The sequence below is a fragment of the Gossypium arboreum genome, chromosome 10, assembly GCF_025698485.1.
Source record: "Gossypium arboreum isolate Shixiya-1 chromosome 10, ASM2569848v2, whole genome shotgun sequence".
Lineage (NCBI taxonomy): Eukaryota > Viridiplantae > Streptophyta > Magnoliopsida > Malvales > Malvaceae > Gossypium > Gossypium arboreum.
Window position 1 is genome coordinate 104,028,153 of NC_069079.1, and position 10,884 is coordinate 104,039,036.

General features: G+C 33.7%; 1 non-coding gene across 1 annotated transcript; it reads left to right on the forward strand.

Annotated features, from left to right (window-relative positions):
- Positions 1-846: 846 nt before the first annotated feature.
- Positions 847-952, forward strand: LOC128282793 (small nucleolar RNA R71). Its single transcript, XR_008273146.1, has one exon. It is a non-coding gene; the product is annotated as a small nucleolar RNA R71 (small nucleolar RNA).
- Positions 953-10,884: the final 9,932 nt, after the last annotated feature.

Here is a 10,884-nt window from a genome sequence, read left to right on the forward strand (position 1 = left end):
GAGGGGTGTTTCTCGAAGATTATTAGAATTTTCCTTATTTACCCCCTGAGTTGGGTTATCTGGGTTACTTTGTACTTTACTTGATCGGAGCACTATTACTTTCACGAGCTCCTTACCTTCTCTACAAGGATTATTTTTGGTATTATTAGGAATACCTATGCCAATTTTCCTTTTTATATCCCTCATCATGCTCATAAATTGGCTCATCTGATCTTGAAGTTTAGTCAATGTTGTTGAATTGGTGCACTCAGATTGCACTTGCTTCACATCTGTTCTCATTGACTTTATCTCCCTCTTGCTTTTATCTAGACGTTGACCACATTCAGTATGGTCATTTGAGTTGGCCTTTTCTTGGGGTTTTTGTAAATAATGAGGTTGATAGTTAGAATTGTTAACTTGGTTTGAGCTATTACCTCTTCTTTAGTTTACTCTCTATTTTAGATTAGGGTGATCTCTCCATCAGGGATTGTATATTTTCAAATAGAGATTTCCACCCTTATTCTCGATGTATTTCACATCCTTGGTAGGATTATTAATATAGTGGAAGAGCGGTTTGTCTCCTCCATAATCAGATAGTGCACTCTTCTCAGCCTTTATTCAGTTGATTCTGTCCATCAGTTGCTGATATCTACCATCCTCCTGAAAAGCCTTCACCATGGATGGTCTTTTATCTTATGTGTCTCATTTAGTTGGCCACTAGCAAGAATTCATCACCATACTTTCTATCAATTCGTACGTATCCTCGTACATTTTGCTTATTAAGGCTCCTCCTGTCGCTCTATCTAATCTGACCTCGAATGCACATCCAACCCGTTGTACAGAATTTGCAGTCATAACCACTTAAGTAATTCGTGGTGTGGGCACTTTCGGATTAGCATTTTCAAACGCTCCCATGCTTCGTGAAAGCTTTCCCCTTTTGATTGTTTGAACATCAACATTTCCCTTCTTTGTTGGACCGTCTTGCTAATGGGGAAGAACCTTTGTAGGAATTTCCCTGTGAGTTCATCCCAAGTCATGATTGATCCTGGGCTTGCGAATCTAGCTAAGAAATAGAATTATCAAATAATGAAAAGAGGAACAACTGAAAACGAATAGAGTCATTAATGACCCAATTGAATTTGAAGGTATCAAAGTTGAATGAACCATTTTAAATGTTGACTCGGATCCTGGATTAGTGTTCATCGAAATTGCATATTATTCTGAATCATCTGGATCATAGTTAGCTTAATCTCGAAGCTACTGGCCATGATAGTTGGCCTCATTATACTCACTTTGAACCATATCTAGATTAGGTAACGCCTACTCCTTCAAAGTTCTTTCTTGACATGCCATGTTTATATTTGCGAGTAGTTGTGGTGGTGGTGGATCTTATAGATTGTTATCGTTAGCTTCGTCAATAGTAGATTGTCAAGTGGTGGTAAATTCCCTCTGGCAAGTAACTAATCTGCATTAGCTGTTGCTACTTCTGTTGCTCTCAACGATTTCTTTGGATTATTTTCTCCAGATCAGTGACTGGCTTTATATGTGTTCCCCTACAATGAGTCATACACCAAACCCAAATAGATAAGATTAGTAGAAACAAGAAATTTAAATTCGTAACTGTAACCTAAAGATTTTCTAATTATTCTATTTTCATGCAAAAATTAAAACTAATATAGTGACATTACCTCATTGGAAATGGCACCAGCAACTTGACTGCTCCGAATGTACCAATTTCTAGAGTAGAAATCTTGCACTAAAGATATGAAAAAGTGGTATCGGCAAGTTTACGGGTTAGGTTGTAATATAGTTACAATGGAGTAGGTAAGTACTCCAAGTATTGTCCCCAAGGGAGGAAAGCACTAAATTAGTTCTAATTTAAACATAAATAGATCTAATTGTAACACCCCTTACCCGAGACCGTCGCCAGAGTCAAGCACAAGGCGTTACCTGACTTAACTTACTAATTCGGGGCATAAAATTTGCTTTTAAAATTAATTTATTTACATTCATGCAATATGTCCCTAAAAAGTGCCCTCAAGACCCTAAAACATGCAATTGAAACAGTTCGGGACCAAAACGGGAACATTAAAAATTTTCCAAATACTTAGACAAATCAAAACAATTTATTTCATTATTCCTTATAAAACTGCCCACCGGCATCATAGTCACTAAATAAATCATAACTCGAGTCAAAAAATCAAAATTTAAATTCGTGAATTTTCCCTGAAACTAGACTCATATATATTCTTACTAATTTTTTTCCAGAATTTTTGGCCTATTCAATTAGTACAGTTTATTAGTTAAAGTTTCCCTTGTTGCACTGTTTGACTACTCTAACCTCTCCTTACTACGAATCAATTTTCTCCCTGTACAAAATTAAAATAACCATACTATTTGTTTCTCTCGAAAGAAGATTCACTAAGGAATCTATAAATATAAACTATAACTCCTAATTCTTTTTGTAAAATTTTTAGTTAATTTATAAAGTCAGAACAGGGGATTCAGAAATCGCTCTGAACCTGTCTCACTAAAATTCAAATATCTCTTAATATACATTCTTGTGCTTACTCTGTTTCTTTCCTATGAAAATAGACTTAATAAGCTTTAATTATATATCTTGTTCATCACCTAATTCTATTTCTACTATTCTTAGTGATTTTTCAAGATCACGTCATTGCTGCTGTTCAATATTGTTTTAATGCTAATTTCACTTTTTCATGATTTCTTTGTATTAACTACTATTTAGGCATACATAACACTGAAACATGTTCTTTGTTAGCCATTCCAATAGCTAATCATTATCAAATATTTACATACCATTCTTTAGCCATATCATAAGGACATACACACAAAATGGCTAAGTCCCTATACACGCCATAAACTAGAACGTTTGTAAACGAAGATACCCATTTGGTAACTTGATAGTCGATAGTGTGAAGTGATCTCCGATGACCTCCAACTCGAGCTTGCTTTTAAGTACTCTGAAACATGGGAAAGTGAAAGAAGTAAGCTTATAAAGCTTAGTAAGTTCACATGTAAAATAATAAGCATTAGCAATCAATTTAGCTTACTACTATGCTGTCATAATTTGCTTAAATAATGTTTAGTTCTTACTTTCCCATCTTACTCATCGGTAACCTTACCAAAGGCTCAGAATACAAAAGGCACCTTACTTAATAGCTTGCTTACATACCTGTGACATCTCACTTAACACATGAGTACTCTTTCACAATATAGACATATTGCCATCATGTCATGAAGTGTCACAAGCATAACTGAAAACTCATCACTTACTTAATACTTGATAATCTCAATTACTTACAATCTCAATATTAAATAAGCCTTAAATGCATACCTGTACTCTTTCTTCATGTTATCACCTTGTCGTTTCTTTGACTTACTCTTTGGATTACTCGGGAACCTTTTCCTTTTTGAACTTACCATTGCCATGTCTTGACATGGTCTTACGTGGTATCCTTGCCTTATGAACTCACCAATGCCATACCTTGGCATGGTCTTACATGGGACCTTTGCCTTATAGTAACTCATCAATGCCATGTCTTGACATGGTCTTAGATGATTTCTTTGCCTCATAGAACTTATCAATGCCATGCCTTGGCATGGTCTTACATGATATCCTTATCTTACCAAATGCCATGTTCCAAACATGGTTTTACATGGTATCCTTGTCTTACCAAATGTCATGTTCCAAACATGGTCTTACATGGTATCCTTGTCTTAGTGCCAATGTCACATCTTGATGTGGTCTTACATGGAGTCCTTAATCAATGCTGATGCCATGTTTTGACATGGTCTTACACGGTATCCTTGCCTTACCAATGCCATGTCTTGACATGGTCTTACATGGTATCCTTAACCGTCAATTCCTCCTTAAATGAAATGTTATGAACATGAACTTTTCTATCAATTCTTCCTTAATTGCCATGGTTCAACCATGGATTTTGAGATATCAATGCCTTGTCAAGTCATAGCTGAAACATACTTGCTCAAATTCTCAAGGTTAGTCACATAACTCAATAATAACAATACTAATAACAATAATTGCATAATAATAAAATGCTACTCAACTTACTTACATTCTCAATCTCATTGTATCATCAACTTAACTTATTCTCATCAAACTATGCTAGTCAATACTTTCTTGTTATCATACAAAGCCATAATACAAAATATGGTTTTACATATAAATTATACAAGTTCTCTTTCCAATATCGAATTATTATCAAACATTAATCATTATATATGAAACTCAATACTAAAACATTTATGGCCAAAATATCAATTTATCATTCAAATATGCATAATTAAATGCTTATTAAACAAATGAACTTACCTCGATACCAAAACGACCATTTTACCAACTTTCTCGATTTTTAGTTTTTCTCCCGTTCTAGGTCCAAATCTCACTTTCCAGGATTATTGAGCTTGGAAAGCTTGGAAACCCTAACCATGGCTTCCCCCATGCTATATTTGGCCTCCATGAAGAAGATGGACCAATTTTGGCTTTATTTTCCCTTTTTAATTCTTTTAATTACTAAATGACCAAAATGTCCTTAAAGGCTTTTCTTTCAAATTGGGCCTATTCTTGCCCATTTTTGTCCAAACCTAAATATAATGGTCTAATTACTAAATAAGGACCTCCACTTTAAGAACCCATTTCAATTAAATCCCCCTTATTATCTAGAACACACATTTTGCTAATTTTACAATTTAGTCCTAATTATAAAATTAGGCACTTATACATAAAATTTCTTCACGAAATTTTCACACAATTATCCAATCAATGAATAAACCTTAAAACTTAATCGGAATAAATTTTTTTGACCTCAAATTCATGGTTTCGCAACCACTATTCTGTTTAGGCCCTATTTCGAGATGTTACACTAATTAATAAATTAATTGAATTATAGTACAAAATATTAAAAAAAGGTTTTGGATAAATTATAATAAGAATAATAAGAAAAAAATAAAAGTAACTAAATGAAAAAAAATAAATCAAATAATTGAATATGAATCAAAGACAGGCATAGGTGATTAGCTTACTTCAATAGTCAAAATCAACTGTCGTTTTGGGCTTTCTTGTTCAATCAACTAGTTAATAGCCCTGCAGGATCTTCTGATACATCCATTGAAATATTGAGTCAACAAGAACTACTTATCTTTCAACGTCACAGTCTAGACTGGTTCAAGGTTGAGGTGTTCACGGATAGGCCATACCAAATTTGGGTTAATTCCCACATTGATGACTTCCTAGGTTTGTCAGGCTTAGGGTTTTAGGTTTTGCTTCTCCTAAACAGCTGATCCATTAAGAAATCTATAAAATCTTATTCATTATTCATACTTCCACTTGCTAATCCCCCATAGGAGGATTAGTTCCTCATGGATCTAGTGAAAAATATAAACTTGAATAAAAGAATGAACAAAAAGAAAAAAATTTCAAGAATAGAGTTTAAAAGAAGCCAGATTTGTATTAAGCAAAAAATTCTCATAGAGTTAGTTTGACAGAAATTCCAAAATTTGATTTCTTCATAAAAGTAAATTACAAGAACAAAAATCTAAAACCTAAGAAAAGAGAAAACTAAGATCTAAAACTAAAGAGAGAATTATACAATAGTAAAAGGTGTTTACAACTTGTGTTAACTAAGCCTATTTATAGATTTATTATGGTCATCATCCTTATCCCTAGGTTAGTTGACTTTCCCACACTTAAAGTTGGATTGTGCAGACCAAAATACCCCTGGCTTATATTAATTTCCAGTAGAAAAGTGATGTTGCGACGCATCAGTTCCTATGTTATGACATCGAAGGTAATATACTTTTTTTCAGGGTATCTTCAGGGGTATGTTACGACATCCTTATGCTGTGTCCTGACATTGAAAATAGTTTTGGACTTTTCTTATTTTGCTCCCTATGTTGGGACATCCCATACTTCATGTTGCAACCTGGCGACTAGTATCGAGTTAACCTCTTGGAGGGAAGGTTACACCTTACTTAAGAAAACTTATCGTTCTTCTATCTCATCAGAAAGCTCAATAGCCAAATGGGTCAGACTAAGAAGATTTCAAAGGGAAAGGTATCGAAACTAGGAACGGAAAATATCCTTTAATGTCAGGTAAAAAAGAATTTGAAGCCATTTTTGAAATCCTATTGGCTATTGAATATGATGAGGGTGCCTCTATGAATGAATATGTGGAGTTTGTCTATTGTGATGTAGTGGATGGGTTTGATTATATGCAATACTAAGGTCAATTATTACTAGTGTCCCTTTTATTTTATTATCGCCTGTAAAGTATTTTATTGATTTATTAAGAAGTATTGTTAGGAGCATGACATGGATATCTTAGTTGTTTGAGACTAGAATTAGTAGGAAACAAGTTTGATCAGGTGATTTAGAGCTTTGGATTTCTATTCTTATATCATGTTTTAGCTTTTGGCTTTGTGGATGGAATATGAATATGCTAGAAATCTTCTATCTCTATGGAAATTAAAAAGAGAGACATGCAAATTAGGCCTAGATATTCAGATTTGGAATGGTGATCAGGTGGTAGTAGAACCAAATTCCTTTCTATTTTACACAATACCTATCTCTGAACAAGCAAAGAGGAGGATTGTTTATCTTATATATCCAAGTTACCAGGTTTGAAGTTCATCTTTTATACGAGAACAACTCGAAAATAATTGGCTGAATTAATTAACTTATCGTATTTTTTTCAATCTCTAATGGGGGTGGATAGATTTGTAGAGAAATACCATTTTGATAGATATATTTCTATGAAAAGTGCTTATGAGCTTATTTGGACACAAAATACATAGTTTAACAATCCTTTCTTAGAGTTTCAATTGGGAATCCTTATGGAGAATTAAAGTTCCATTTATGATAATTTTATCCTTTGGAAACAATGTAATTAACTTTTTTGCATTAAAGTTGAGCTTCGAGAGAAAGGTATGTTTATTGAAGACATTATTTTGATTTGAATATTACATACTAAATTTTTGGATCAAATGTTTCGCACTTGTACCTTTGCTTGAGTTAGGGGTGTAATGAGACATTGGTCTTCGCAATATTTCTATTTTGACTAAAATAATTTAAACTTAGTTTGGTAATTATCAAGTTGAGCTCAAGCTCAAGAAACTTGAACTATCAGTCTGTCATGTCCCAAAACCCGGCCTAGTAGTTTCAGGTTAATAGAATCGGGTCATTAAACCGGAGGTTGAGTCAAGTATTTAAAATTTGGGTCATATGTGAGTAATTAAAAAAAATGAAAGTTTCATATTCGGGTTCTTATTTTATAAACTAGCTTAAAATGAAATTTAATTTTGAGATCTAATTGGAAAAAAAAGTGAATTTTTATTGAGTTAGGACTTAATTGGAAAATGGAAGAATAATGATAGACCAAGATGGTAAATTGCCCAATTTTTGAAAAATCGTCTCCTACATAGAGCTATTCACGTCTTCATCTTCTCCTCAAAAACCCAAAACCATTCAAAAGTTTTCCAAAACCTAAAATTAGAGATTTCTTTAAAAAACAATTTATTCATTCAGATTTATTAATTCCCAAAACATTAAAACAAGCACCAATTTCAAACAAAAATCACATTTTTTTCTTGAAATTCTTCATTTTTTCTTGAGGTCAAATCCCAAATTAGAGTTTTAGATATTCGTTTTTATCAAATCAAGGTAATATTTTGACTTTCTATGATTAAATTGTAACAGCCCATTTTAGGGTCAAATCAGAACAGTGGTTTCAAGACCATGAATTTGAAGTAGAAATACTTATTTTATTATTTCTTTAAGGCCTACAGTATGATTGAATGATTGTGTTTAAGAAATTTTATCGATAGGGTGTCAAATTTGACTAATAGGACTAAATTACAATAGGTACAAAATTTGTGTTCTCGAAGCTAGAGTTGTCCAATTGCTATGAAATCTTACATTGGAGGTCCTTAAATGGTAAGTAGACCATTATACTTTAAGTTGGACAAAAATGGACATGGTTAGATAAAATTTCAAAGCTTTAAGTGAAGGGAATTTTGGTCATTTGGTAAATAAAGACAAAAATAACTAATAAAAAGATGTCATATTCCCCAATTTAGTCCCCCATGGCTGAAAATCACTAAGGGAGACATAGCTAGGGTTTGGCCAACTTCCAAGCTCGATTGTAAGTCCGTTTTTGTCTCATTTTAATGATTTTTACGTTTTTGTGAATGTTGTAACTTGATTTGGCTATTCTAAGGACTAATTTGAAAGAAAATCAAAGTCTAAAATTTTACCCATGTTGAATATTTGTGTCTTTTGATGTTTAATGATAAAAAATGTATGTTTGGTGTTAGACAAACAACATTTACCAAGTGATTTTTGATGAAAAAGTCAAATATGGACCTATTTGTAAAAGTTGTAAAATGTGTGCAAAAATGTGAATAAATGAAAAACTTTGGCTGGTATGAGTACTAATAATAGTCGGCTAGGCTTGGGTAATGAAGAAATCAAATGAAAATCATTTTACGAGCCTAGGGACAAAAATGTAAAAAGTTGAAAAGTTAGGGGCAAAAATGTAATTTTTCCAAAAGGTGTTTTTGCCATTAAATTGAATAATTTGATGATTGAATGAGTTAAATGTGATATTATAGATCAAGAAAGATAAGGTTCTGACCTAGACCAGGGAAAGAACAAAGTTGTGGACTAAATCGAATAATTAGCCATTTTGTACCGAGGTAAGTTCGTATGTTAAAAATAAGCTTTAGAATAATTGTATTTAAATGCTTTAATATTGCATGAATTGTATATTTTATTATATGAATGAGTATAACTCTATGAACAAGTTCGATGATGTTTCGGCAGGTGAGAAGTCCCGTTGAACCTTAGGAATAGATTAGGATATAAGTGACATGTCACTAGGGTTAGTATGTGTTATGTGGTTATTTGATCTACGTCCTATCGATGGCTGAGTATACCGGTATTGTTGTGGATACTTGACAGCTTGTGTGAGTAGCACCGCGTAGCTACGTCTTGGCTGACAGCTTGTGTGAACAGGCCCGTTGATAGCTCGAGAGCAAGCAACTATGTGATATGAGATTTGAGGTAGCATTGGCTACATATGTGGCACTTAGTGTGCAAATTTCCTGAGTACCCGACATTGTTATTTCAAGTGGTTTACGGGTATGTCAAAGATGAGATTATGTGTAAGTTCATTTCGACATGGTTCAGGTATATACATAAAGCTCATGTTTATTAAATGCTTGAAATGATGAAAATGAGGTAAGCTTTGTGATGAATTGAATTATGATACTATGGTAAATGTACATTTAATTATGTTATATTATTTTAATATTATATGCATGGTAAAGTTGCTTATTTCTTGCATATGAGCTTACTAATCTATATAGCTTATTCCGTTTATTTTCCATGTATTATAGTGTCGCCAAGCTAACTCGAATCAGAGATCGTCGGAGATTCGAATCACACTATCAAACTCTCATTTTTGGGTATTGATGATCTTAGTATTTTGGAAGTATGGCATATATAGGGACTTGGTCATTTTGTTATATGTGTCACTATGATTTAGCCAATATATTGGCTTGTAATTTGTCATAGGCTTGATTTGATATTTGGCCATGTAAATTGGCTTATTTTGGCTAACATGGTTGTAAGCCTAAGTATATTCATTATGTGCCAATGTTTTTGGTGATATGGTCATGGTATGCTTGGTGAATAATGGAATGTGATTCATAGCATGAGTACAAAATGTTTGGGAATGTGATAGGTTGATGAGATAATAACTTGTACACAATTAGGTGTCTTGAAATTAGTAAATTGAGGCTTAATGAATGTGAAGTTGCATGATTGATTTAGGGCATTATAAATGTTGTGAGCATGATAGCTGTTGCTATTGTATTGGCATGTATTGGTCATAATTGTGGGTGTTTTGGTTGCCTAAGTATATTATGTTTTGTGCCATTGAATTGGTGTATGTGTATGTGTGAATAAGGGTGGCAAATAGCTTGGTAAATAGCCTTTATTTTGTCCACACGGGCGTATGTCTAGGCCATGTGTGACACACGGCCTGTCCCATGGGCATGTGTTTAGGCCGTGTGTCCCCTACACCTAAATTTTGAGAAACAGAATGCTCAGAATTGAGCACACTGGCAGAGACACGGGCATGTGTCTCAGCTGTGTGAAGGACACGGCCTTAGACACGGTCGTGTGTCCCGGGCATGTGAAGTCTGCACCTATTTAATGAAAATTTAATTACCCACATGGGCGTGTGACTTGGCCGTGTGACATCAATTTGTTCATGAGTTACAAGTCAAAGAGTTACACGGGGTCGAGACACGGGCATGTGTGACCACACGGCCTGCCCTCACGGGCGTGTGACCCCTATTTAGTGGAAAAATATTCTAAGTTTTTGTAAAAATTTCTAAAGTTTTCGATTTAGTCCCAGACCACTCCCAAAGCATGTTTAGGGCCTTTTAGGCTCATATTAGGGACTTTATGATTAATTGCAAATGGTTTTAATTTGGACACAAATTTATGGCTCAGAATTGTATGATTGTTTGTGTGGTAAGTCTCGTAACGCCTCGGACCTTGATTCGGCATTGAATACGGGTAAGGGGTGTTACATAAATAAAGAGTGTTGTTAATTCGAATCAGGTTTTAAAAGAGAATATTTTGATTTGATGCCTTTAAAGCATGTTTGGATTCAAAAAATGTAGATTTCGAATATTGAGTAAACTTGTGTTTTTAAAGTGATTTTTGATTCATCTTAACCTAATTAAAAGGTATTTCACTTCAATATAATAGTTTATAATCTGATTTTTAGGAATCAAACATTTTCCCCTTTTACATGTTCTTGAAAGCTTCATTGGATTTCGGTGAAAATAGTG